This window comes from Phyllobates terribilis, unplaced genomic scaffold, assembly GCF_046119375.1.
Source record: "Phyllobates terribilis strain yellow unplaced genomic scaffold, ASM4611937v1 Scaffold_40__1_contigs__length_11209783, whole genome shotgun sequence".
In the NCBI taxonomy this organism is placed as follows: domain Eukaryota; kingdom Metazoa; phylum Chordata; class Amphibia; order Anura; family Dendrobatidae; genus Phyllobates; species Phyllobates terribilis.
Window position 1 is genome coordinate 3,638,586 of NW_027362800.1, and position 26,562 is coordinate 3,665,147.

General features: G+C 45.1%; 21 non-coding genes across 21 annotated transcripts; all 21 read right to left on the reverse strand.

Moving 5' to 3' along the window:
• Positions 1–97: 97 nt before the first annotated feature.
• On the reverse strand, positions 98–288 carry LOC141184778 (U2 spliceosomal RNA). The gene has a single exon (XR_012259501.1). It is a non-coding gene; the product is annotated as a U2 spliceosomal RNA (small nuclear RNA).
• Positions 289–1,407: 1,119 nt separating this feature from the next.
• LOC141186928 (U2 spliceosomal RNA) lies at positions 1,408–1,598 on the reverse strand. The gene has a single exon (XR_012261161.1). It is a non-coding gene; the product is annotated as a U2 spliceosomal RNA (small nuclear RNA).
• A 1,122-nt stretch (positions 1,599–2,720) lies between these two features.
• Positions 2,721–2,911, reverse strand: LOC141186929 (U2 spliceosomal RNA). Its single transcript, XR_012261162.1, has one exon. It is a non-coding gene; the product is annotated as a U2 spliceosomal RNA (small nuclear RNA).
• Positions 2,912–4,032: 1,121 nt separating this feature from the next.
• LOC141186930 (U2 spliceosomal RNA) lies at positions 4,033–4,223 on the reverse strand. The gene has a single exon (XR_012261163.1). It is a non-coding gene; the product is annotated as a U2 spliceosomal RNA (small nuclear RNA).
• Positions 4,224–5,346: 1,123 nt separating this feature from the next.
• On the reverse strand, positions 5,347–5,537 carry LOC141186931 (U2 spliceosomal RNA). The gene has a single exon (XR_012261164.1). It is a non-coding gene; the product is annotated as a U2 spliceosomal RNA (small nuclear RNA).
• Positions 5,538–6,659: 1,122 nt separating this feature from the next.
• Positions 6,660–6,850, reverse strand: LOC141185535 (U2 spliceosomal RNA). The gene has a single exon (XR_012260189.1). It is a non-coding gene; the product is annotated as a U2 spliceosomal RNA (small nuclear RNA).
• Positions 6,851–7,971: 1,121 nt separating this feature from the next.
• Positions 7,972–8,162, reverse strand: LOC141186932 (U2 spliceosomal RNA). Its single transcript, XR_012261165.1, has one exon. It is a non-coding gene; the product is annotated as a U2 spliceosomal RNA (small nuclear RNA).
• A 1,122-nt stretch (positions 8,163–9,284) lies between these two features.
• On the reverse strand, positions 9,285–9,475 carry LOC141185536 (U2 spliceosomal RNA). Its single transcript, XR_012260190.1, has one exon. It is a non-coding gene; the product is annotated as a U2 spliceosomal RNA (small nuclear RNA).
• A 1,122-nt stretch (positions 9,476–10,597) lies between these two features.
• LOC141186934 (U2 spliceosomal RNA) lies at positions 10,598–10,788 on the reverse strand. The gene has a single exon (XR_012261166.1). It is a non-coding gene; the product is annotated as a U2 spliceosomal RNA (small nuclear RNA).
• Positions 10,789–11,910: 1,122 nt separating this feature from the next.
• Positions 11,911–12,101, reverse strand: LOC141186936 (U2 spliceosomal RNA). The gene has a single exon (XR_012261168.1). It is a non-coding gene; the product is annotated as a U2 spliceosomal RNA (small nuclear RNA).
• Positions 12,102–13,222: 1,121 nt separating this feature from the next.
• Positions 13,223–13,413, reverse strand: LOC141186937 (U2 spliceosomal RNA). Its single transcript, XR_012261169.1, has one exon. It is a non-coding gene; the product is annotated as a U2 spliceosomal RNA (small nuclear RNA).
• Positions 13,414–14,537: 1,124 nt separating this feature from the next.
• LOC141186938 (U2 spliceosomal RNA) lies at positions 14,538–14,728 on the reverse strand. Its single transcript, XR_012261170.1, has one exon. It is a non-coding gene; the product is annotated as a U2 spliceosomal RNA (small nuclear RNA).
• Positions 14,729–15,849: 1,121 nt separating this feature from the next.
• LOC141186939 (U2 spliceosomal RNA) lies at positions 15,850–16,040 on the reverse strand. Its single transcript, XR_012261171.1, has one exon. It is a non-coding gene; the product is annotated as a U2 spliceosomal RNA (small nuclear RNA).
• Positions 16,041–17,161: 1,121 nt separating this feature from the next.
• LOC141186940 (U2 spliceosomal RNA) lies at positions 17,162–17,352 on the reverse strand. Its single transcript, XR_012261172.1, has one exon. It is a non-coding gene; the product is annotated as a U2 spliceosomal RNA (small nuclear RNA).
• A 1,120-nt stretch (positions 17,353–18,472) lies between these two features.
• LOC141185537 (U2 spliceosomal RNA) lies at positions 18,473–18,663 on the reverse strand. The gene has a single exon (XR_012260191.1). It is a non-coding gene; the product is annotated as a U2 spliceosomal RNA (small nuclear RNA).
• A 1,122-nt stretch (positions 18,664–19,785) lies between these two features.
• Positions 19,786–19,976, reverse strand: LOC141185558 (U2 spliceosomal RNA). The gene has a single exon (XR_012260210.1). It is a non-coding gene; the product is annotated as a U2 spliceosomal RNA (small nuclear RNA).
• A 1,124-nt stretch (positions 19,977–21,100) lies between these two features.
• On the reverse strand, positions 21,101–21,291 carry LOC141185513 (U2 spliceosomal RNA). The gene has a single exon (XR_012260169.1). It is a non-coding gene; the product is annotated as a U2 spliceosomal RNA (small nuclear RNA).
• A 1,121-nt stretch (positions 21,292–22,412) lies between these two features.
• Positions 22,413–22,603, reverse strand: LOC141185407 (U2 spliceosomal RNA). Its single transcript, XR_012260073.1, has one exon. It is a non-coding gene; the product is annotated as a U2 spliceosomal RNA (small nuclear RNA).
• A 1,121-nt stretch (positions 22,604–23,724) lies between these two features.
• On the reverse strand, positions 23,725–23,915 carry LOC141186941 (U2 spliceosomal RNA). The gene has a single exon (XR_012261173.1). It is a non-coding gene; the product is annotated as a U2 spliceosomal RNA (small nuclear RNA).
• A 1,120-nt stretch (positions 23,916–25,035) lies between these two features.
• LOC141186942 (U2 spliceosomal RNA) lies at positions 25,036–25,226 on the reverse strand. Its single transcript, XR_012261174.1, has one exon. It is a non-coding gene; the product is annotated as a U2 spliceosomal RNA (small nuclear RNA).
• A 1,122-nt stretch (positions 25,227–26,348) lies between these two features.
• On the reverse strand, positions 26,349–26,539 carry LOC141185440 (U2 spliceosomal RNA). Its single transcript, XR_012260103.1, has one exon. It is a non-coding gene; the product is annotated as a U2 spliceosomal RNA (small nuclear RNA).
• Positions 26,540–26,562: the final 23 nt, after the last annotated feature.

A 26,562-nucleotide genomic window follows, 5' to 3' on the forward strand; every position in this document is an offset into this window, starting at 1 on the left:
GCAAAGCCAAAGAGTCCATCCCAAAATCCGACAAACAAGCAAAATGAACAAAAAGCATTGAATTCAATTCTTTCTGATTTTAGAAACTGCATTAAAGAAGGGGTTCACCGGTCCTGGAGATACTGCAATACCAGGTCAATGCGTGGAGTGGACAGAGCAAGCTCTTTTTCCATCTCCCTGTTCTAAAAATCCATTTAATATATGGTCCCCAGATAGGGGACGTATCAGATATTAAACTGATAAGAACAGATACTACACTTGATCTTAGCCAAAAGGCCGAGAAGCGATAACCAGAATTGGTTTCCGACTACGGTGCCACCCAAGGATTCTGAAAAGTCCATTTGTGGAGATGGCCACCTGGACTCCCGTTAAGAAGACATGCTGTCAACCTCTAGATCCCTCACATGCCTGCACTTTTCGGCTTGCTGCTGCTGCAATCCACGCGTTTTAGATCTGCATAACTCCACCTCTTTTAGCACAGTACCCTCAACCCCCGGCTGTTCCCACCCGCCTCAACACCGTTGGAAGGGAGGAGAACCAATTAAGGCGGGGGGGGGTGGAACGAGCAGCTGTCTACCCTTAGCAGGAGGGTTGCTGATTAATTACCTCTCCTGCTGCTGCTGCTGCTGGCTGTCCAGCAGCAGACTGAAGGTGGCTGCTGCTGTGCGCAGGTATATAAAGGCTCAGAGCCTATTATGACACGCGCAGCCAGCGTTCCATTGCCACATTCCGTCTACTGCAGGCGGGATACCTGGATGGCTGAATGTCACTGAGAAGCTCACAGAGACCGCCATAAGCAACAGTTTAAAAGAATGCCACAGACTAATCAACCAAACTTTTTGGGTTGGTTTCTCTTTTATAGTCTGCAGGCATTAAATGAAAGAAGTCAGTGTTCCAGCAGAGGGAGACAACGTTTCAGAAAAGGCATTGTAGCAAACCAAAAAAGAAATTTTAAGCGCAGCAGAGTAACCAGCTCACATACCTGTTAGCTCAGGTGAGTTTAAAAGGCTGCTGTTGATAACAAGGGCATTTGCTAAATAGATGGTGTGTGTGCAACAATATACTGAAAGGTCAATTATATTGTGCAGCTTATCTCACCACCTGTAGTTATTTAGGTGAAAGCTCCAAAATGCTTGCCTAATATGTCTGTTTATCCAAAAGGAAGTATAGAGGGAGAGCTAGATAGATAGCATTGCATTACATTACATTACATGGCAATGCAATGCACAGTTGCTGAAGTTGAACCAAAATGAGCTTGTCATCTGGCTTCTGCAACTTTTAACATGAAAAATCCAATGAGGAGAAGAAAAGCAAAGCCAAAGAGTCCATCCCAAAATCCGACAAACAAGCAAAATGAACAAAAAGCATTGAATTCAATTCTTTCTGATTTTAGAAACTGCATTAAAGAAGGGGTGCACCGGTCCTGGAGATACTGCAATACCAGGTCAATGCGTGGAGTGGACAGAGCAAGCTCTTTTTCCATCTCCCTGTTCTAAAAATCCATTTAATATATGGTCCCCAGATAGGGGACGTATCAGATATTAAACTGATAAGAACAGATACTACACTTGATCTTAGCCAAAAGGCCGAGAAGCGATAACCAGAATTGGTTTCCGACTACGGTGCCACCCAAGGATTCTGAAAAGTCCCTTTGTGGAGATGGCCACCTGGACTCCCGTTAAGAAGACATGCTGTCAACCTCTAGATCCCTCACATGCCTGCACTTTTCGGCTTGCTGCTGCTGCAATCCACGCGTTTTAGATCTGCATAACTCCACCTCTTTTAGCACAGTACCCTCAACCCCCGGCTGTTCCCACCCGCCTCAACACCGTTGGAAGGGAGGAGAACCAATTAAGGCGGGGGGGGGGGGTGGAACGAGCAGCTGTCTACCCTTAGCAGGAGGGTTGCTGATTAATTACCTCTCCTGCTGCTGCTGCTGCTGGCTGTCCAGCAGCAGACTGAAGGTGGCTGCTGCTGTGCGCAGGTATATAAAGGCTCAGAGCCTATTATGACACGCGCAGCCAGCGTTCCATTGCCACATTCCGTCTACTGCAGGCGGGATACCTGGATGGCTGAATGTCACTGAGAAGCTCACAGAGACCGCCATAAGCAACAGTTTAAAAGAATGCCACAGACTAATCAACCAAACTTTTTGGGTTGGTTTCTCTTTTATAGTCTGCAGGCATTAAATGAAAGAAGTCAGTGTTCCAGCAGAGGGAGACAACGTTTCAGAAAAGGCATTGTAGCAAACCAAAAAAGAAATTTTAAGCGCAGCAGAGTAACCAGCTCACATACCTGTTAGCTCAGGTGAGTTTAAAAGGCTGCTGTTGATAACAAGGGCATTTGCTAAATAGATGGTGTGTGTGCAACAATATACTGAAAGGTCAATTATATTGTGCAGCTTATCTCACCACCTGTAGTTATTTAGGTGAAAGCTCCAAAATGCTTGCCTAATATGTCTGTTTATCCAAAAGGAAGTATAGAGGGAGAGCTAGATAGATAGCATTGCATTACATTACATTACATGGCAATGCAATGCACAGTTGCTGAAGTTGAACCAAAATGAGCTTGTCATCTGGCTTCTGCAACTTTTAACATGAAAAATCCAATGAGGAGAAGAAAAGCAAAGCCAAAGAGTCCATCCCAAAATCCGACAAACAAGCAAAATGAACAAAAAGCATTGAATTCAATTCTTTCTGATTTTAGAAACTGCATTAAAGAAGGGGTGCACCGGTCCTGGAGATACTGCAATACCAGGTCAATGCGTGGAGTGGACAGAGCAAGCTCTTTTTCCATCTCCCTGTTCTAAAAATCCATTTAATATATGGTCCCCAGATAGGGGACGTATCAGATATTAAACTGATAAGAACAGATACTACACTTGATCTTAGCCAAAAGGCCGAGAAGCGATAACCAGAATTGGTTTCCGACTACGGTGCCACCCAAGGATTCTGAAAAGTCCATTTGTGGAGATGGCCACCTGGACTCCCGTTAAGAAGACATGCTGTCAACCTCTAGATCCCTCACATGCCTGCACTTTTCGGCTTGCTGCTGCTGCAATCCACGCGTTTTAGATCTGCATAACTCCACCTCTTTTAGCACAGTACCCTCAACCCCCGGCTGTTCCCACCCGCCTCAACACCGTTGGAAGGGAGGAGAACCAATTAAGGCGGGGGGGGGGGTGGAACGAGCAGCTGTCTACCCTTAGCAGGAGTGTTGCTGATTAATTACCTCTCCTGCTGCTGCTGCTGCTGGCTGTCCAGCAGCAGACTGAAGGTGGCTGCTGCTGTGCGCAGGTATATAAAGGCTCAGAGCCTATTATGACACGCGCAGCCAGCGTTCCATTGCCACATTCCGTCTACTGCAGGCGGGATACCTGGATGGCTGAATGTCACTGAGAAGCTCACAGAGACCGCCATAAGCAACAGTTTAAAAGAATGCCACAGACTAATCAACCAAACTTTTTGGGTTGGTTTCTCTTTTATAGTCTGCAGGCATTAAATGAAAGAAGTCAGTGTTCCAGCAGAGGGAGACAACGTTTCAGAAAAGGCATTGTAGCAAACCAAAAAAGAAATTTTAAGCGCAGCAGAGTAACCAGCTCACATACCTGTTAGCTCAGGTGAGTTTAAAAGGCTGCTGTTGATAACAAGGGCATTTGCTAAATAGATGGTGTGTGTGCAACAATATACTGAAAGGTCAATTATATTGTGCAGCTTATCTCACCACCTGTAGTTATTTAGGTGAAAGCTCCAAAATGCTTGCCTAATATGTCTGTTTATCCAAAAGGAAGTATAGAGGGAGAGCTAGATAGATAGCATTGCATTACATTACATTACATGGCAATGCAATGCACAGTTGCTGAAGTTGAACCAAAATGAGCTTGTCATCTGGCTTCTGCAACTTTTAACATGAAAAATCCAATGAGGAGAAGAAAAGCAAAGCCAAAGAGTCCATCCCAAAATCCGACAAACAAGCAAAATGAACAAAAAGCATTGAATTCAATTCTTTCTGATTTTAGAAACTGCATTAAAGAAGGGGTGCACCGGTCCTGGAGATACTGCAATACCAGGTCAATGCGTGGAGTGGACAGAGCAAGCTCTTTTTCCATCTCCCTGTTCTAAAAATCCATTTAATATATGGTCCCCAGATAGGGGACGTATCAGATATTAAACTGATAAGAACAGATACTACACTTGATCTTAGCCAAAAGGCCGAGAAGCGATAACCAGAATTGGTTTCCGACTACGGTGCCACCCAAGGATTCTGAAAAGTCCATTTGTGGAGATGGCCACCTGGACTACCGTTAAGAAGACATGCTGTCAACCTCTAGATCCCTCACATGCCTGCACTTTTCGGCTTGCTGCTGCTGCAATCCACGCGTTTTAGATCTGCATAACTCCACCTCTTTTAGCACAGTACCCTCAACCCCCGGCTGTTCCCACCCGCCTCAACACCGTTGGAAGGGAGGAGAACCAATTAAGGCGGGGGGGGGGGGGTGGAACGAGCAGCTGTCTACCCTTAGCAGGAGGGTTGCTGATTAATTACCTCTCCTGCTGCTGCTGCTGCTGGCTGTCCAGCAGCAGACTGAAGGTGGCTGCTGCTGTGCGCAGGTATATAAAGGCTCAGAGCCTATTATGACACGCGCAGCCAGCGTTCCATTGCCACATTCCGTCTACTGCAGGCGGGATACCTGGATGGCTGAATGTCACTGAGAAGCTCACAGAGACCGCCATAAGCAACAGTTTAAAAGAATGCCACAGACTAATCAACCAAACTTTTTGGGTTGGTTTCTCTTTTATAGTCTGCAGGCATTAAATGAAAGAAGTCAGTGTTCCAGCAGAGGGAGACAACGTTTCAGAAAAGGCATTGTAGCAAACCAAAAAAGAAATTTTAAGCGCAGCAGAGTAACCAGCTCACATACCTGTTAGCTCAGGTGAGTTTAAAAGGCTGCTGTTGATAACAAGGGCATTTGCTAAATAGATGGTGTGTGTGCAACAATATACTGAAAGGTCAATTATATTGTGCAGCTTATCTCACCACCTGTAGTTATTTAGGTGAAAGCTCCAAAATGCTTGCCTAATATGTCTGTTTATCCAAAAGGAAGTATAGAGGGAGAGCTAGATAGATAGCATTGCATTACATTACATTACATGGCAATGCAATGCACAGTTGCTGAAGTTGAACCAAAATGAGCTTGTCATCTGGCTTCTGCAACTTTTAACATGAAAAATCCAATGAGGAGAAGAAAAGCAAAGCCAAAGAGTCCATCCCAAAATCCGACAAACAAGCAAAATGAACAAAAAGCATTGAATTCAATTCTTTCTGATTTTAGAAACTGCATTAAAGAAGGGGTGCACCGGTCCTGGAGATACTGCAATACCAGGTCAATGCGTGGAGTGGACAGAGCAAGCTCTTTTTCCATCTCCCTGTTCTAAAAATCCATTTAATATATGGTCCCCAGATAGGGGACGTATCAGATATTAAACTGATAAGAACAGATACTACACTTGATCTTAGCCAAAAGGCCGAGAAGCGATAACCAGAATTGGTTTCCGACTACGGTGCCACCCAAGGATTCTGAAAAGTCCATTTGTGGAGATGGCCACCTGGACTCCCGTTAAGAAGACATGCTGTCAACCTCTAGATCCCTCACATGCCTGCACTTTTCGGCTTGCTGCTGCTGCAATCCACGCGTTTTAGATCTGCATAACTCCACCTCTTTTAGCACAGTACCCTCAACCCCCGGCTGTTCCCACCCGCCTCAACACCGTTGGAAGGGAGGAGAACCAATTAAGGCGGGGGGGGGGGGTGGAACGAGCAGCTGTCTACCCTTAGCAGGAGGGTTGCTGATTAATTACCTCTCCTGCTGCTGCTGCTGCTGGCTGTCCAGCAGCAGACTGAAGGTGGCTGCTGCTGTGCGCAGGTATATAAAGGCTCAGAGCCTATTATGACACGCGCAGCCAGCGTTCCATTGCCACATTCCGTCTACTGCAGGCGGGATACCTGGATGGCTGAATGTCACTGAGAAGCTCACAGAGACCGCCATAAGCAACAGTTTAAAAGAATGCCACAGACTAATCAACCAAACTTTTTGGGTTGGTTTCTCTTTTATAGTCTGCAGGCATTAAATGAAAGAAGTCAGTGTTCCAGCAGAGGGAGACAACGTTTCAGAAAAGGCATTGTAGCAAACCAAAAAAGAAATTTTAAGCGCAGCAGAGTAACCAGCTCACATACCTGTTAGCTCAGGTGAGTTTAAAAGGCTGCTGTTGATAACAAGGGCATTTGCTAAATAGATGGTGTGTGTGCAACAATATACTGAAAGGTCAATTATATTGTGCAGCTTATCTCACCACCTGTAGTTATTTAGGTGAAAGCTCCAAAATGCTTGCCTAATATGTCTGTTTATCCAAAAGGAAGTATAGAGGGAGAGCTAGATAGATAGCATTGCATTACATTACATTACATGGCAATGCAATGCACAGTTGCTGAAGTTGAACCAAAATGAGCTTGTCATCTGGTTTCTGCAACTTTTAACATGAAAAATCCAATGAGGAGAAGAAAAGCAAAGCCAAAGAGTCCATCCCAAAATCCGACAAACAAGCAAAATGAACAAAAAGCATTGAATTCAATTCTTTCTGATTTTAGAAACTGCATTAAAGAAGGGGTGCACCGGTCCTGGAGATACTGCAATACCAGGTCAATGCGTGGAGTGGACAGAGCAAGCTCTTTTTCCATCTCCCTGTTCTAAAAATCCATTTAATATATGGTCCCCAGATAGGGGACGTATCAGATATTAAACTGATAAGAACAGATACTACACTTGAGCTTAGCCAAAAGGCCGAGAAGCGATAACCAGAATTGGTTTCCGACTACGGTGCCACCCAAGGATTCTGAAAAGTCCATTTGTGGAGATGGCCACCTGGACTCCCGTTAAGAAGACATGCTGTCAACCTCTAGATCCCTCACATGCCTGCACTTTTCGGCTTGCTGCTGCTGCAATCCACGCGTTTTAGATCTGCATAACTCCACCTCTTTTAGCACAGTACCCTCAACCCCCGGCTGTTCCCACCCGCCTCAACACCGTTGGAAGGGAGGAGAACCAATTAAGGCGGGGGGGGGGGGTGGAACGAGCAGCTGTCTACCCTTAGCAGGAGGGTTGCTGATTAATTACCTCTCCTGCTGCTGCTGCTGCTGGCTGTCCAGCAGCAGACTGAAGGTGGCTGCTGCTGTGCGCAGGTATATAAAGGCTCAGAGCCTATTATGACACGCGCAGCCAGCGTTCCATTGCCACATTCCGTCTACTGCAGGCGGGATACCTGGATGGCTGAATGTCACTGAGAAGCTCACAGAGACCGCCATAAGCAACAGTTTAAAAGAATGCCACAGACTAATCAACCAAACTTTTTGGGTTGGTTTCTCTTTTATAGTCTGCAGGCATTAAATGAAAGAAGTCAGTGTTCCAGCAGAGGGAGACAACGTTTCAGAAAAGGCATTGTAGCAAACCAAAAAAGAAATTTTAAGCGCAGCAGAGTAACCAGCTCACATACCTGTTAGCTCAGGTGAGTTTAAAAGGCTGCTGTTGATAACAAGGGCATTTGCTAAATAGATGGTGTGTGTGCAACAATATACTGAAAGGTCAATTATATTGTGCAGCTTATCTCACCACCTGTAGTTATTTAGGTGAAAGCTCCAAAATGCTTGCCTAATATGTCTGTTTATCCAAAGGAAGTATAGAGGGAGAGCTAGATAGATAGCATTGCATTACATTACATTACATGGCAATGCAATGCACAGTTGCTGAAGTTGAACCAAAATGAGCTTGTCATCTGGCTTCTGCAACTTTTAACATGAAAAATCCAATGAGGAGAAGAAAAGCAAAGCCAAAGAGTCCATCCCAAAATCCGACAAACAAGCAAAATGAACAAAAAGCATTGAATTCAATTCTTTCTGATTTTAGAAACTGCATTAAAGAAGGGGTGCACCGGTCCTGGAGATACTGCAATACCAGGTCAATGCGTGGAGTGGACAGAGCAAGCTCTTTTTCCATCTCCCTGTTCTAAAAATCCATTTAATATATGGTCCCCAGATAGGGGACGTATCAGATATTAAACTGATAAGAACAGATACTACACTTGATCTTAGCCAAAAGGCCGAGAAGCGATAACCAGAATTGGTTTCCGACTACGGTGCCACCCAAGGATTCTGAAAAGTCCATTTGTGGAGATGGCCACCTGGACTCCCGTTAAGAAGACATGCTGTCAACCTCTAGATCCCTCACATGCCTGCACTTTTCGGCTTGCTGCTGCTGCAATCCACGCGTTTTAGATCTGCATAACTCCACCTCTTTTAGCACAGTACCCTCAACCCCCGGCTGTTCCCACCCGCCTCAACACCGTTGGAAGGGAGGAGAACCAATTAAGGCGGGGGGGGGGGGTGGAACGAGCAGCTGTCTACCCTTAGCAGGAGGGTTGCTGATTAATTACCTCTCCTGCTGCTGCTGCTGCTGGCTGTCCAGCAGCAGACTGAAGGTGGCTGCTGCTGTGCGCAGGTATATAAAGGCTCAGAGCCTATTATGACACGCGCAGCCAGCGTTCCATTGCCACATTCCGTCTACTGCAGGCGGGATACCTGGATGGCTGAATGTCACTGAGAAGCTCACAGAGACCGCCATAAGCAACAGTTTAAAAGAATGCCACAGACTAATCAACCAAACTTTTTGGGTTGGTTTCTCTTTTATAGTCTGCAGGCATTAAATGAAAGAAGTCAGTGTTCCAGCAGAGGGAGACAACGTTTCAGAAAAGGCATTGTAGCAAACCAAAAAAGAAATTTTAAGCGCAGCAGAGTAACCAGCTCACATACCTGTTAGCTCAGGTGAGTTTAAAAGGCTGCTGTTGATAACAAGGGCATTTGCTAAATAGATGGTGTGTGTGCAACAATATACTGAAAGGTCAATTATATTGTGCAGCTTATCTCACCACCTGTAGTTATTTAGGTGAAAGCTCCAAAATGCTTGCCTAATATGTCTGTTTATCCAAAAGGAAGTATAGAGGGAGAGCTAGATAGATAGCATTGCATTACATTACATTACATGGCAATGCAATGCACAGTTGCTGAAGTTGAACCAAAATGAGCTTGTCATCTGGTTTCTGCAACTTTTAACATGAAAAATCCAATGAGGAGAAGAAAAGCAAAGCCAAAGAGTCCATCCCAAAATCCGACAAACAAGCAAAATGAACAAAAAGCATTGAATTCAATTCTTTCTGATTTTAGAAACTGCATTAAAGAAGGGGTGCACCGGTCCTGGAGATACTGCAATACCAGGTCAATGCGTGGAGTGGACAGAGCAAGCTCTTTTTCCATCTCCCTGTTCTAAAAATCCATTTAATATATGGTCCCCAGATAGGGGACGTATCAGATATTAAACTGATAAGAACAGATACTACACTTGAGCTTAGCCAAAAGGCCGAGAAGCGATAACCAGAATTGGTTTCCGACTACGGTGCCACCCAAGGATTCTGAAAAGTCCATTTGTGGAGATGGCCACCTGGACTCCCGTTAAGAAGACATGCTGTCAACCTCTAGATCCCTCACATGCCTGCACTTTTCGGCTTGCTGCTGCTGCAATCCACGCGTTTTAGATCTGCATAACTCCACCTCTTTTAGCACAGTACCCTCAACCCCCGGCTGTTCCCACCCGCCTCAACACCGTTGGAAGGGAGGAGAACCAATTAAGGCGGGGGGGGGGGGTGGAACGAGCAGCTGTCTACCCTTAGCAGGAGGGTTGCTGATTAATTACCTCTCCTGCTGCTGCTGCTGCTGGCTGTCCAGCAGCAGACTGAAGGTGGCTGCTGCTGTGCGCAGGTATATAAAGGCTCAGAGCCTATTATGACACGCGCAGCCAGCGTTCCATTGCCACATTCCGTCTACTGCAGGCGGGATACCTGGATGGCTGAATGTCACTGAGAAGCTCACAGAGACCGCCATAAGCAACAGTTTAAAAGAATGCCACAGACTAATCAACCAAACTTTTTGGGTTGGTTTCTCTTTTATAGTCTGCAGGCATTAAATGAAAGAAGTCAGTGTTCCAGCAGAGGGAGACAACGTTTCAGAAAAGGCATTGTAGCAAACCAAAAAAGAAATTTTAAGCGCAGCAGAGTAACCAGCTCACATACCTGTTAGCTCAGGTGAGTTTAAAAGGCTGCTGTTGATAACAAGGGCATTTGCTAAATAGATGGTGTGTGTGCAACAATATACTGAAAGGTCAATTATATTGTGCAGCTTATCTCACCACCTGTAGTTATTTAGGTGAAAGCTCCAAAATGCTTGCCTAATATGTCTGTTTATCCAAAAGGAAGTATAGAGGGAGAGCTAGATAGATAGCATTGCATTACATTACATTACATGGCAATGCAATGCACAGTTGCTGAAGTTGAACCAAAATGAGCTTGTCATCTGGCTTCTGCAACTTTTAACATGAAAAATCCAATGAGGAGAAGAAAAGCAAAGCCAAAGAGTCCATCCCAAAATCCGACAAACAAGCAAAATGAACAAAAAGCATTGAATTCAATTCTTTCTGATTTTAGAAACTGCATTAAAGAAGGGGTGCACCGGTCCTGGAGATACTGCAATACCAGGTCAATGCGTGGAGTGGACAGAGCAAGCTCTTTTTCCATCTCCCTGTTCTAAAAATCCATTTAATATATGGTCCCCAGATAGGGGACGTATCAGATATTAAACTGATAAGAACAGATACTACACTTGATCTTAGCCAAAAGGCCGAGAAGCGATAACCAGAATTGGTTTCCGACTACGGTGCCACCCAAGGATTCTGAAAAGTCCATTTGTGGAGATGGCCACCTGGACTCCCGTTAAGAAGACATGCTGTCAACCTCTAGATCCCTCACATGCCTGCACTTTTCGGCTTGCTGCTGCTGCAATCCACGCGTTTTAGATCTGCATAACTCCACCTCTTTTAGCACAGTACCCTCAACCCCCGGCTGTTCCCACCCGCCTCAACACCGTTGGAATGGAGGAGAACCAATTAAGGCGGGGGGGGGGGGGTGGAACGAGCAGCTGTCTACCCTTAGCAGGAGGGTTGCTGATTAATTACCTCTCCTGCTGCTGCTGCTGCTGGCTGTCCAGCAGCAGACTGAAGGTGGCTGCTGCTGTGCGCAGGTATATAAAGGCTCAGAGCCTATTATGACACGCGCAGCCAGCGTTCCATTGCCACATTCCGTCTACTGCAGGCGGGATACCTGGATGGCTGAATGTCACTGAGAAGCTCACAGAGACCGCCATAAGCAACAGTTTAAAAGAATGCCACAGACTAATCAACCAAACTTTTTGGGTTGGTTTCTCTTTTATAGTCTGCAGGCATTAAATGAAAGAAGTCAGTGTTCCAGCAGAGGAAGACAACGTTTCAGAAAAGGCATTGTAGCAAACCAAAAAAGAAATTTTAAGCGCAGCAGAGTAACCAGCTCACATACCTGTTAGCTCAGGTGAGTTTAAAAGGCTGCTGTTGATAACAAGGGCATTTGCTAAATAGATGGTGTGTGTGCAACAATATACTGAAAGGTCAATTATATTGTGCAGCTTATCTCACCACCTGTAGTTATTTAGGTGAAAGCTCCAAAATGCTTGCCTAATATGTCTGTTTATCCAAAGGAAGTATAGAGGGAGAGCTAGATAGATAGCATTGCATTACATTACATTACATGGCAATGCAATGCACAGTTGCTGAAGTTGAACCAAAATGAGCTTGTCATCTGGCTTCTGCAACTTTTAACATGAAAAATCCAATGAGGAGAAGAAAAGCAAAGCCAAAGAGTCCATCCCAAAATCCGACAAACAAGCAAAATGAACAAAAAGCATTGAATTCAATTCTTTCTGATTTTAGAAACTGCATTAAAGAAGGGGTGCACCGGTCCTGGAGATACTGCAATACCAGGTCAATGCGTGGAGTGGACAGAGCAAGCTCTTTTTCCATCTCCCTGTTCTAAAAATCCATTTAATATATGGTCCCCAGATAGGGGACGTATCAGATATTAAACTGATAAGAACAGATACTACACTTGATCTTAGCCAAAAGGCCGAGAAGCGATAACCAGAATTGGTTTCCGACTACGGTGCCACCCAAGGATTCTGAAAAGTCCATTTGTGGAGATGGCCACCTGGACTCCCGTTAAGAAGACATGCTGTCAACCTCTAGATCCCTCACATGCCTGCACTTTTCGGCTTGCTGCTGCTGCAATCCACGCGTTTTAGATCTGCATAACTCCACCTCTTTTAGCACAGTACCCTCAACCCCCGGCTGTTCCCACCCGCCTCAACACCGTTGGAAGGGAGGAGAACCAATTAAGGCGGGGGGGGGGGTGGAACGAGCAGCTGTCTACCCTTAGCAGGAGGGTTGCTGATTAATTACCTCTCCTGCTGCTGCTGCTGCTGGCTGTCCAGCAGCAGACTGAAGGTGGCTGCTGCTGTGCGCAGGTATATAAAGGCTCAGAGCCTATTATGACACGCGCAGCCAGCGTTCCATTGCCACATTCCGTCTACTGCAGGCGGGATACCTGGATGGCTGAATGTCACTGAGAAGCTCACAGAGACCGCCATAAGCAACAGTTTAAAAGAATGCCACAGACTAATCAACCAAACTTTTTGGGTTGGTTTCTCTTTTATAGTCTGCAGGCATTAAATGAAAGAAGTCAGTGTTCCAGCAGAGGGAGACAACGTTTCAGAAAAGGCATTGTAGCAAACCAAAAAAGAAATTTTAAGCGCAGCAGAGTAACCAGCTCACATACCTGTTAGCTCAGGTGAGTTTAAAAGGCTGCTGTTGATAACAAGGGCATTTGCTAAATAGATGGTGTGTGTGCAACAATATACTGAAAGGTCAATTATATTGTGCAGCTTATCTCACCACCTGTAGTTATTTAGGTGAAAGCTCCAAAATGCTTGCCTAATATGTCTGTTTATCCAAAAGGAAGTATAGAGGGAGAGCTAGATAGATAGCATTGCATTACATTACATTACATGGCAATGCAATGCACAGTTGCTGAAGTTGAACCAAAATGAGCTTGTCATCTGGCTTCTGCAACTTTTAACATGAAAAATCCAATGAGGAGAAGAAAAGCAAAGCCAAAGAGTCCATCCCAAAATCCGACAAACAAGCAAAATGAACAAAAAGCATTGAATTCAATTCTTTCTGATTTTAGAAACTGCATTAAAGAAGGGGTGCACCGGTCCTGGAGATACTGCAATACCAGGTCAATGCGTGGAGTGGACAGAGCAAGCTCTTTTTCCATCTCCCTGTTCTAAAAATCCATTTAATATATGGTCCCCAGATAGGGGACGTATCAGATATTAAACTGATAAGAACAGATACTACACTTGATCTTAGCCAAAAGGCCGAGAAGCGATAACCAGAATTGGTTTCCGACTACGGTGCCACCCAAGGATTCTGAAAAGTCCATTTGTGGAGATGGCCACCTGGACTCCCGTTAAGAAGACATGCTGTCAACCTCTAGATCCCTCACATGCCTGCACTTTTCGGCTTGCTGCTGCTGCAATCCACGCGTTTTAGATCTGCATAACTCCACCTCTTTTAGCACAGTACCCTCAACCCCCGGCTGTTCCCACCCGCCTCAACACCGTTGGAATGGAGGAGAACCAATTAAGGCGGGGGGGGGGGGGGTGGAACGAGCAGCTGTCTACCCTTAGCAGGAGGGTTGCTGATTAATTACCTCTCCTGCTGCTGCTGCTGCTGGCTGTCCAGCAGCAGACTGAAGGTGGCTGCTGCTGTGCGCAGGTATATAAAGGCTCAGAGCCTATTATGACACGCGCAGCCAGCGTTCCATTGCCACATTCCGTCTACTGCAGGCGGGATACCTGGATGGCTGAATGTCACTGAGAAGCTCACAGAGACCGCCATAAGCAACAGTTTAAAAGAATGCCACAGACTAATCAACCAAACTTTTTGGGTTGGTTTCTCTTTTATAGTCTGCAGGCATTAAATGAAAGAAGTCAGTGTTCCAGCAGAGGAAGACAACGTTTCAGAAAAGGCATTGTAGCAAACCAAAAAAGAAATTTTAAGCGCAGCAGAGTAACCAGCTCACATACCTGTTAGCTCAGGTGAGTTTAAAAGGCTGCTGTTGATAACAAGGGCATTTGCTAAATAGATGGTGTGTGTGCAACAATATACTGAAAGGTCAATTATATTGTGCAGCTTATCTCACCACCTGTAGTTATTTAGGTGAAAGCTCCAAAATGCTTGCCTAATATGTCTGTTTATCCAAAAGGAAGTATAGAGGGAGAGCTAGATAGATAGCATTGCATTACATTACATTACATGGCAATGCAATGCACAGTTGCTGAAGTTGAACCAAAATGAGCTTGTCATCTGGCTTCTGCAACTTTTAACATGAAAAATCCAATGAGGAGAAGAAAAGCAAAGCCAAAGAGTCCATCCCAAAATCCGACAAACAAGCAAAATGAACAAAAAGCATTGAATTCAATTCTTTCTGATTTTAGAAACTGCATTAAAGAAGGGGTGCACCGGTCCTGGAGATACTGCAATACCAGGTCAATGCGTGGAGTGGACAGAGCAAGCTCTTTTTCCATCTCCCTGTTCTAAAAATCCATTTAATATATGGTCCCCAGATAGGGGACGTATCAGATATTAAACTGATAAGAACAGATACTACACTTGATCTTAGCCAAAAGGCCGAGAAGCGATAACCAGAATTGGTTTCCGACTACGGTGCCACCCAAGGATTCTGAAAAGTCCATTTGTGGAGATGGCCACCTGGACTCCCGTTAAGAAGACATGCTGTCAACCTCTAGATCCCTCACATGCCTGCACTTTTCGGCTTGCTGCTGCTGCAATCCACGCGTTTTAGATCTGCATAACTCCACCTCTTTTAGCACAGTACCCTCAACCCCCGGCTGTTCCCACCCGCCTCAACACCGTTGGAAGGGAGGAGAACCAATTAAGGCGGGGGGGGGGGTGGAACGAGCAGCTGTCTACCCTTAGCAGGAGGGTTGCTGATTAATTACCTCTCCTGCTGCTGCTGCTGCTGGCTGTCCAGCAGCAGACTGAAGGTGGCTGCTGCTGTGCGCAGGTATATAAAGGCTCAGAGCCTATTATGACACGCGCAGCCAGCGTTCCATTGCCACATTCCGTCTACTGCAGGCGGGATACCTGGATGGCTGAATGTCACTGAGAAGCTCACAGAGACCGCCATAAGCAACAGTTTAAAAGAATGCCACAGACTAATCAACCAAACTTTTTGGGTTGGTTTCTCTTTTATAGTCTGCAGGCATTAAATGAAAGAAGTCAGTGTTCCAGCAGAGGGAGACAACGTTTCAGAAAAGGCATTGTAGCAAACCAAAAAAGAAATTTTAAGCGCAGCAGAGTAACCAGCTCACATACCTGTTAGCTCAGGTGAGTTTAAAAGGCTGCTGTTGATAACAAGGGCATTTGCTAAATAGATGGTGTGTGTGCAACAATATACTGAAAGGTCAATTATATTGTGCAGCTTATCTCACCACCTGTAGTTATTTAGGTGAAAGCTCCAAAATGCTTGCCTAATATGTCTGTTTATCCAAAAGGAAGTATAGAGGGAGAGCTAGATAGATAGCATTGCATTACATTACATTACATGGCAATGCAATGCACAGTTGCTGAAGTTGAACCAAAATGAGCTTGTCATCTGGCTTCTGCAACTTTTAACATGAAAAATCCAATGAGGAGAAGAAAAGCAAAGCCAAAGAGTCCATCCCAAAATCCGACAAACAAGCAAAATGAACAAAAAGCATTGAATTCAATTCTTTCTGATTTTAGAAATTGCATTAAAGAAGGGGTGCACCGGTCCTGGAGATACTGCAATACCAGGTCAATGCGTGGAGTGGACAGAGCAAGCTCTTTTTCCATCTCCCTGTTCTAAAAATCCATTTAATATATGGTCCCCAGATAGGGGACGTATCAGATATTAAACTGATAAGAACAGATACTACACTTGATCTTAGCCAAAAGGCCGAGAAGCGATAACCAGAATTGGTTTCCGACTACGGTGCCACCCAAGGATTCTGAAAAGTCCATTTGTGGAGATGGCCACCTGGACTCCCGTTAAGAAGACATGCTGTCAACCTCTAGATCCCTCACATGCCTGCACTTTTCGGCTTGCTGCTGCTGCAATCCACGCGTTTTAGATCTGCATAACTCCACCTCTTTTAGCACAGTACCCTCAACCCCCGGCTGTTCCCACCCGCCTCAACACCGTTGGAAGGGAGGAGAACCAATTAAGGCGGGGGGGGGGGTGGAACGAGCAGCTGTCTACCCTTAGCAGGAGGGTTGCTGATTAATTACCTCTCCTGCTGCTGCTGCTGCTGGCTGTCCAGCAGCAGACTGAAGGTGGCTGCTGCTGTGCGCAGGTATATAAAGGCTCAGAGCCTATTATGACACGCGCAGCCAGCGTTCCATTGCCACATTCCGTCTACTGCAGGCGGGATACCTGGATGGCTGAATGTCACTGAGAAGCTCACAGAGACCGCCATAAGCAACAGTTTAAAAGAATGCCACAGACTAATCAACCAAACTTTTTGGGTTGGTTTCTCTTTTATAGTCTGCAGGCATTAAATGAAAGAAGTCAGTGTTCCAGCAGAGGAAGACAACGTTTCAGAAAAGGCATTGTAGCAAACCAAAAAAGAAATTTTAAGCGCAGCAGAGTAACCAGCTCACATACCTGTTAGCTCAGGTGAGTTTAAAAGGCTGCTGTTGATAACAAGGGCATTTGCTAAATAGATGGTGTGTGTGCAACAATATACTGAAAGGTCAATTATATTGTGCAGCTTATCTCACCACCTGTAGTTATTTAGGTGAAAGCTCCAAAATGCTTGCCTAATATGTCTGTTTATCCAAAAGGAAGTATAGAGGGAGAGCTAGATAGATAGCATTGCATTACATTACATTACATGGCAATGCAATGCACAGTTGCTGAAGTTGAACCAAAATGAGCTTGTCATCTGGCTTCTGCAACTTTTAACATGAAAAATCCAATGAGGAGAAGAAAAGCAAAGCCAAAGAGTCCATCCCAAAATCCGACAAACAAGCAAAATGAACAAAAAGCATTGAATTCAATTCTTTCTGATTTTAGAAACTGCATTAAAGAAGGGGTGCACCGGTCCTGGAGATACTGCAATACCAGGTCAATGCGTGGAGTGGACAGAGCAAGCTCTTTTTCCATCTCCCTGTTCTAAAAATCCATTTAATATATGGTCCCCAGATAGGGGACGTATCAGATATTAAACTGATAAGAACAGATACTACACTTGATCTTAGCCAAAAGGCCGAGAAGCGATAACCAGAATTGGTTTCCGACTACGGTGCCACCCAAGGATTCTGAAAAGTCCATTTGTGGAGATGGCCACCTGGACTCCCGTTAAGAAGACATGCTGTCAACCTCTAGATCCCTCACATGCCTGCACTTTTCGGCTTGCTGCTGCTGCAATCCACGCGTTTTAGATCTGCATAACTCCACCTCTTTTAGCACAGTACCCTCAACCCCCGGCTGTTCCCCCCGCCTCAACACCGTTGGAAGGGAGGAGAACCAATTAAGGCGGGGGGGGGGGTGGAACGAGCAGCTGTCTACCCTTAGCAGGAGGGTTGCTGATTAATTACCTCTCCTGCTGCTGCTGCTGCTGGCTGTCCAGCAGCAGACTGAAGGTGGCTGCTGCTGTGCGCAGGTATATAAAGGCTCAGAGCCTATTATGACACGCGCAGCCAGCGTTCCATTGCCACATTCCGTCTACTGCAGGCGGGATACCTGGATGGCTGAATGTCACTGAGAAGCTCACAGAGACCGCCATAAGCAACAGTTTAAAAGAATGCCACAGACTAATCAACCAAACTTTTTGGGTTGGTTTCTCTTTTATAGTCTGCAGGCATTAAATGAAAGAAGTCAGTGTTCCAGCAGAGGGAGACAACGTTTCAGAAAAGGCATTGTAGCAAACCAAAAAAGAAATTTTAAGCGCAGCAGAGTAACCAGCTCACATACCTGTTAGCTCAGGTGAGTTTAAAAGGCTGCTGTTGATAACAAGGGCATTTGCTAAATAGATGGTGTGTGTGCAACAATATACTGAAAGGTCAATTATATTGTGCAGCTTATCTCACCACCTGTAGTTATTTAGGTGAAAGCTCCAAAATGCTTGCCTAATATGTCTGTTTATCCAAAAGGAAGTATAGAGGGAGAGCTAGATAGATAGCATTGCATTACATTACATTACATGGCAATGCAATGCACAGTTGCTGAAGTTGAACCAAAATGAGCTTGTCATCTGGCTTCTGCAACTTTTAACATGAAAAATCCAATGAGGAGAAGAAAAGCAAAGCCAAAGAGTCCATCCCAAAATCCGACAAACAAGCAAAATGAACAAAAAGCATTGAATTCAATTCTTTCTGATTTTAGAAACTGCATTAAAGAAGGGGTGCACCGGTCCTGGAGATACTGCAATACCAGGTCAATGCGTGGAGTGGACAGAGCAAGCTCTTTTTCCATCTCCCTGTTCTAAAAATCCATTTAATATATGGTCCCCAGATAGGGGACGTATCAGATATTAAACTGATAAGAACAGATACTACACTTGAGCTTAGCCAAAAGGCCGAGAAGCGATAACCAGAATTGGTTTCCGACTACGGTGCCACCCAAGGATTCTGAAAAGTCCATTTGTGGAGATGGCCACCTGGACTCCCGTTAAGAAGACATGCTGTCAACCTCTAGATCCCTCACATGCCTGCACTTTTCGGCTTGCTGCTGCTGCAATCCACGCGTTTTAGATCTGCATAACTCCACCTCTTTTAGCACAGTACCCTCAACCCCCGGCTGTTCCCACCCGCCTCAACACCGTTGGAAGGGAGGAGAACCAATTAAGGCGGGGGGGGGGGGTGGAACGAGCAGCTGTCTACCCTTAGCAGGAGGGTTGCTGATTAATTACCTCTCCTGCTGCTGCTGCTGCTGGCTGTCCAGCAGCAGACTGAAGGTGGCTGCTGCTGTGCGCAGGTATATAAAGGCTCAGAGCCTATTATGACACGCGCAGCCAGCGTTCCATTGCCACATTCCGTCTACTGCAGGCGGGATACCTGGATGGCTGAATGTCACTGAGAAGCTCACAGAGACCGCCATAAGCAACAGTTTAAAAGAATGCCACAGACTAATCAACCAAACTTTTTGGGTTGGTTTCTCTTTTATAGTCTGCAGGCATTAAATGAAAGAAGTCAGTGTTCCAGCAGAGGGAGACAACGTTTCAGAAAAGGCATTGTAGCAAACCAAAAAAGAAATTTTAAGCGCAGCAGAGTAACCAGCTCACATACCTGTTAGCTCAGGTGAGTTTAAAAGGCTGCTGTTGATAACAAGGGCATTTGCTAAATAGATGGTGTGTGTGCAACAATATACTGAAAGGTCAATTATATTGTGCAGCTTATCTCACCACCTGTAGTTATTTAGGTGAAAGCTCCAAAATGCTTGCCTAATATGTCTGTTTATCCAAAAGGAAGTATAGAGGGAGAGCTAGATAGATAGCATTGCATTACATTACATTACATGGCAATGCAATGCACAGTTGCTGAAGTTGAACCAAAATGAGCTTGTCATCTGGCTTCTGCAACTTTTAACATGAAAAATCCAATGAGGAGAAGAAAAGCAAAGCCAAAGAGTCCATCCCAAAATCCGACAAACAAGCAAAATGAACAAAAAGCATTGAATTCAATTCTTTCTGATTTTAGAAACTGCATTAAAGAAGGAGTGCACCGGTCCTGGAGATACTGCAATACCAGGTCAATGCGTGGAGTGGACAGAGCAAGCTCTTTTTCCATCTCCCTGTTCTAAAAATCCATTTAATATATGGTCCCCAGATAGGGGACGTATCAGATATTAAACTGATAAGAACAGATACTACACTTGAGCTTAGCCAAAAGGCCGAGAAGCGATAACCAGAATTGGTTTCCGACTACGGTGCCACCCAAGGATTCTGAAAAGTCCATTTGTGGAGATGGCCACCTGGACTCCCGTTAAGAAGACATGCTGTCAACCTCTAGATCCCTCACATGCCTGCACTTTTCGGCTTGCTGCTGCTGCAATCCACGCGTTTTAGATCTGCATAACTCCACCTCTTTTAGCACAGTACCCTCAACCCCCGGCTGTTCCCACCCGCCTCAACACCGTTGGAAGGGAGGAGAACCAATTAAGGCGGGGGGGGGGGTGGAACGAGCAGCTGTCTACCCTTAGCAGGAGGGTTGCTGATTAATTACCTCTCCTGCTGCTGCTGCTGCTGCTGGCTGTCCAGCAGCAGACTGAAGGTGGCTGCTGCTGTGCGCAGGTATATAAAGGCTCAGAGCCTATTATGACACGCGCAGCCAGCGTTCCATTGCCACATTCCGTCTACTGCAGGCGGGATACCTGGATGGCTGAATGTCACTGAGAAGCTCACAGAGACCGCCATAAGCAACAGTTTAAAAGAATGCCACAGACTAATCAACCAAACTTTTTGGGTTGGTTTCTCTTTTATAGTCTGCAGGCATTAAATGAAAGAAGTCAGTGTTCCAGCAGAGGTAGACAACGTTTCAGAAAAGGCATTGTAGCAAACCAAAAAAGAAATTTTAAGCGCAGCAGAGTAACCAGCTCACATACCTGTTAGCTCAGGTGAGTTTAAAAGGCTGCTGTTGATAACAAGGGCATTTGCTAAATAGATGGTGTGTGTGCAACAATATACTGAAAGGTCAATTATATTGTGCAGCTTATCTCACCACCTGTAGTTATTTAGGTGAAAGCTCCAAAATGCTTGCCTAATATGTCTGTTTATCCAAAAGGAAGTATAGAGGGAGAGCTAGATAGATAGCATTGCATTACATTACATTACATGGCAATGCAATGCACAGTTGCTGAAGTTGAACCAAAATGAGCTTGTCATCTGGCTTCTGCAACTTTTAACATGAAAAATCCAATGAGGAGAAGAAAAGCAAAGCCAAAGAGTCCATCCCAAAATCCGACAAACAAGCAAAATGAACAAAAAGCATTGAATTCAATTCTTTCTGATTTTAGAAACTGCATTAAAGAAGGGGTGCACCGGTCCTGGAGATACTGCAATACCAGGTCAATGCGTGGAGTGGACAGAGCAAGCTGTTTTTCCATCTCCCTGTTCTAAAAATCCATTTAATATATGGTCCCCAGATAGGGGACGTATCAGATATTAAACTGATAAGAACAGATACTACACTTGATCTTAACCAAAAGGCCGAGAAGCGATAACCAGAATTGGTTTCCGAATACGGTGCCACCCAAGGATTCTGAAAAGTCCATTTGTGGAGATGGCCACCTGGACTCCCGTTAAGAAGACATGCTGTCAACCTCTAGATCCCTCACATGCCTGCACTTTTCGGCTTGCTGCTGCTGCAATCCACGCGTTTTAGATCTGCATAACTCCACCTCTTTTAGCACAGTACCCTCAACCCCCGGCTGTTCCCACCCGCCTCAACACCGTTGGAAGGGAGGAGAACCAATTAAGGCGGGGGGGGGGGTGGAACGAGCAGCTGTCTACCCTTAGCAGGAGGGTTGCTGATTAATTACCTCTCCTGCTGCTGCTGCTGCTGGATGTCCAGCAGCAGACTGAAGGTGGCTGCTGCTGTGCGCAGGTATATAAAGGCTCAGAGCCTATTATGACACGCGCAGCCAGCGTTCCATTGCCACATTCCGTCTACTGCAGGCGGGATACCTGGATGGCTGAATGTCACTGAGAAGCTCACAGAGACCGCCATAAGCAACAGTTTAAAAGAATGCCACAGACTAATCAACCAAACTTTTTGGGTTGGTTTCTCTTTTATAGTCTGCAGGCATTAAATGAAAGAAGTCAGTGTTCCAGCAGAGGGAGACAACGTTTCAGAAAAGGCATTGTAGCAAACCAAAAAAGAAATTTTAAGCGCAGCAGAGTAACCAGCTCACATACCTGTTAGCTCAGGTGAGTTTAAAAGGCTGCTGTTGATAACAAGGGCATTTGCTAAATAGATGGTGTGTGTGCAACAATATACTGAAAGGTCAATTATATTGTGCAGCTTATCTCACCACCTGTAGTTATTTAGGTGAAAGCTCCAAAATGCTTGTCTAATATGTCTGTTTATCCAAAAGGAAGTATAGAGGGAGAGCTAGATAGATAGCATTGCATTACATTACATTACATGGCAATGCAATGCACAGTTGCTGAAGTTGAACCAAAATGAGCTTGTCATCTGGCTTCTGCAACTTTTAACATGAAAAATCCAATGAGGAGAAGAAAAGCAAAGCCAAAGAGTCCATCCCAAAATCCGACAAACAAGCAAAATGAACAAAAAGCATTGAATTCAATTCTTTCTGATTTTAGAAACTGCATTAAAGAAGGGGTGCACCGGTCCTGGAGATACTGCAATACCAGGTCAATGCGTGGAGTGGACAGAGCAAGCTCTTTTTCCATCTCCCTGTTCTAAAAATCCATTTAATATATGGTCCCCAGATAGGGGACGTATCAGATATTAAACTGATAAGAACAGATACTACACTTGATCTTAGTCAAAAGGCCGAGAAGCGATAACCAGAATTGGTTTCCGACTACGGTGCCACCCAAGGATTCTGAAAAGTCCATTTGTGGAGATGGCCACCTGGACTCCCGTTAAGAAGACATGCTGTCAACCTCTAGATCCCTCACATGCCTGCACTTTTCGGCTTGCTGCTGCTGCAATCCACGCGTTTTAGATCTGCATAACTCCACCTCTTTTAGCACAGTACCCTCAACCCCCGGCTGTTCCCACCCGCCTCAACACCGTTGGAAGGGAGGAGAACCAATTAAGGCGGGGGGGGGGGTGGAACGAGCAGCTGTCTACCCTTAGCAGGAGGGTTGCTGATTAATTACCTCTCCTGCTGCTGCTGCTGCTGGCTGTCCAGCAGCAGACTGAAGGTGGCTGCTGCTGTGCGCAGGTATATAAAGGCTCAGAGCCTATTATGACACGCGCAGCCAGCGTTCCATTGCCACATTCCGTCTACTGCAGGCGGGATACCTGGATGGCTGAATGTCACTGAGAATCTCACAGAGACCGCCATAAGCAACAGTTTAAAAGAATGCCACAGACTAATCAACCAAACTTTTTGGGTTGGTTTCTCTTTTATAGTCTGCAGGCATTAAATGAAAGAAGTCAGTGTTCCAGCAGAGGGAGACAACGTTTCAGAAAAGGCATTGTAGCAAACCAAAAAAGAAATTTTAAGCGCAGCAGAGTAACCAGCTCATATACCTGTTAGCTCAGGTGAGTTTAAAAGGCTGCTGTTGATAACAAGGGCATTTGCTAAATAGATGGTGTGTGTGCAACAATATACTGAAAGGTCAATTATATTGTGCAGCTTATCTCACCACCTGTAGTTATTTAGGTGAAAGCTCCAAAATGCTTGCCTACTATGTCTGTTTATCCAAAAGGAAGTCTAGAGGGAGAGCTAGATAGATAGCATTGCATTACATTACATTACATGGCAATGCAATGCACAGTTGCTGAAGTTGAACCAAAATGAGCTTGTCATCTGGCTTCTGCAACTTTTAACATGAAAAATCCAATGAGGAGAAGAAAAGCAAAGCCAAAGAGTCCATCCCAAAATCCGACAAACAAGCAAAATGAACAAAAAGCATTGAATTCAATTCTTTCTGATTTTAGAAACTGCATTAAAGAAGGGGTGCACCGGTCCTGGAGATACTGCAATACCAGGTCAATGCGTGGAGTGGACAGAGCAAGCTCTTTTTCCATCTCCCTGTTCTAAAAATCCATTTAATATATGGTCCCCAGATAGGGGACGTATCAGATATTAAACTGATAAGAACAGATACTACACTTGATCTTAGCCAAAAGGCCGAGAAGCGATAACCAGAATTGGTTTCCGACTACGGTGCCACCCAAGGATTCTGAAAAGTCCATTTGTGGAGATGGCCACCTGGACTCCCGTTAAGAAGACATGCTGTCAACCTCTAGATCCCTCACATGCCTGCACTTTTCGGCTTGCTGCTGCTGCAATCCACGCGTTTTAGATCTGCATAACTCCACCTCTTTTAGCACAGTACCCTCAACCCCCGGCTGTTCCCACCCGCCTCAACACCGTTGGAAGGGAGGAGAACCAATTAAGGCGGGGGGGGGGTGGAACGAGCAGCTGTCTACCCTTAGCAGGAGGGTTGCTGATTAATTACCTCTCCTGCTGCTGCTGCTGCTGGCTGTCCAGCAGCAGACTGAAGGTGGCTGCTGCTGTGCGCAGGTATATAAAGGCTCAGAGCCTATTATGACACGCGCAGCCAGCGTTCCATTGCCACATTCCGTCTACTGCAGGCGGGATACCTGGATGGCTGAATGTCACTGAGAAGCTCACAGAGACCGCCATAAGCAACAGTTTAAAAGAATGCCACAGACTAATCAACCAAACTTTTTGGGTTGGTTTCTCTTTTATAGTCTGCAGGCATTAAATGAAAGAAGTCAGTGTTCCAGCAGAGGGAGACAACGTTTCAGAAAAGGCATTGTAGCAAACCAAAAAAGAAATTTTAAGCGCAGCAGAGTAACCAGCTCATATACCTGTTAGCTCAGGTGAGTTTAAAAGGCTGCTGTTGATAACAAGGGCATTTGCTAAATAGATGGTGTGTGTGCAACAATATACTGAAAGGTCAATTATATTGTGCAGCTTATCTCACCACCTGTAGTTATTTAGGTGAAAGCTCCAAAATGCTTGCCTACTATGTCTGTTTATCCAAAAGGAAGTCTAGAGGGAGAGCTAGATAGATAGCATTGCATTACATTACATTACATGGCAATGCAATGCACAGTTGCTGAAGTTGAACCAAAATGAGCTTGTCATCTGGCTTCTGCAACTTTTAACATGAAAAATCCAATGAGGAGAAGAAAAGCAAAGCCAAAGAGTCCATCCCAAAATCCGACAAACAAGCAAAATGAACAAAAAGCATTGAATTCAATTCTTTCTGATTTTAGAAACTGCATTAAAGAAGGGGTGCACCGGTCCTGGAGATACTGCAATACCAGGTCAATGCGTGGAGTGGACAGAGCAAGCTCTTTTTCCATCTCCCTGTTCTAAAAATCCATTTAATATATGGTCCCCAGATAGGGGACGTATCAGATATTAAACTGATAAGAACAGATACTACACTTGATCTTAGCCAAAAGGCCGAGAAGCGATAACCAGAATTGGTTTCCGACTACGGTGCCACCCAAGGATTCTGAAAAGTCCATTTGTGGAGATGGCCACCTGGACTCCCGTTAAGAAGACATGCTGTCAACCTCTAGATCCCTCACATGCCTGCACTTTTCGGCTTGCTGCTGCTGCAATCCACGCGTTTTAGATCTGCATAACTCCACCTCTTTTAGCACAGTACCCTCAACCCCCGGCTGTTCCCACCTGCCTCAACACCGTTGGAAGGGAGGAGAACCAATTAAGGCGGGGGGGGGGGGTGGAACGAGCAGCTGTCTACCCTTAGCAGGAGGGTTGCTGATTAATTACCTCTCCTGCTGCTGCTGCTGCTGGCTGTCCAGCAGCAGACTGAAGGTGGCTGCTGCTGTGCGCAGGTATATAAAGGCTCAGAGCCTATTATGACACGCGCAGCCAGCGTTCCATTGCCACATTCCGTCTACTGCAGGCGGGATACCTGGATGGCTGAATGTCACTGAGAAGCTCACAGAGACCGCCATAAGCAACAGTTTAAAAGAATGCCACAGACTAATCAACCAAACTTTTTGGGTTGGTTTCTCTTTTATAGTCTGCAGGCATTAAATGAAAGAAGTCAGTGTTCCAGCAGAGGGAGACAACGTTTCAGAAAAGGCATTGTAGCAAACCAAAAAAGAAATTTTAAGCGCAGCAGAGTAACCAGCTCACATACCTGTTAGCTCAGGTGAGTTTAAAAGGCTGCTGTTGATAACAAGGGCATTTGCTAAATAGATGGTGTGTGTGCAACAATATACTGAAAGGTCAATTATATTGTGCAGCTTATCTCACCACCTGTAGTTATTTAGGTGAAAGCTCCAAAATGCTTGCCTAATATGTCTGTTTATCCAAAAGGAAGTATAGAGGGAGAGCTAGATAGATAGCATTGCATTACATTACATTACATGGCAATGCAATGCACAGTTGCTGAAGTTGAACCAAAATGAGCTTGTCATCTGGCTTCTGCAACTTTTAACATGAAAAATCCAATGAGGAGAAGAAAAGCAAAGCCAAAGAGTCCATCCCAAAATCCGACAAACAAGCAAAATGAACAAAAAGCATTGAATTCAATTCTTTCTGATTTTAGAAACTGCATTAAAGAAGGGGTGCACCGGTCCTGCAGATACTGCAATACCAGGTCAATGCGTGGAATGGACAGAGCAAGCTCTTTTTCCATCTCCCTGTTCTAAAAATCCATTTAATATATGGTCCCCAGATAGGGGACGTATCAGATATTAAACTGATAAGAACAGATACTACACTTGATCTTAGCCAAAAGGCCGAGAAGCGATAACCAGAATTGGTTTCCGACTAC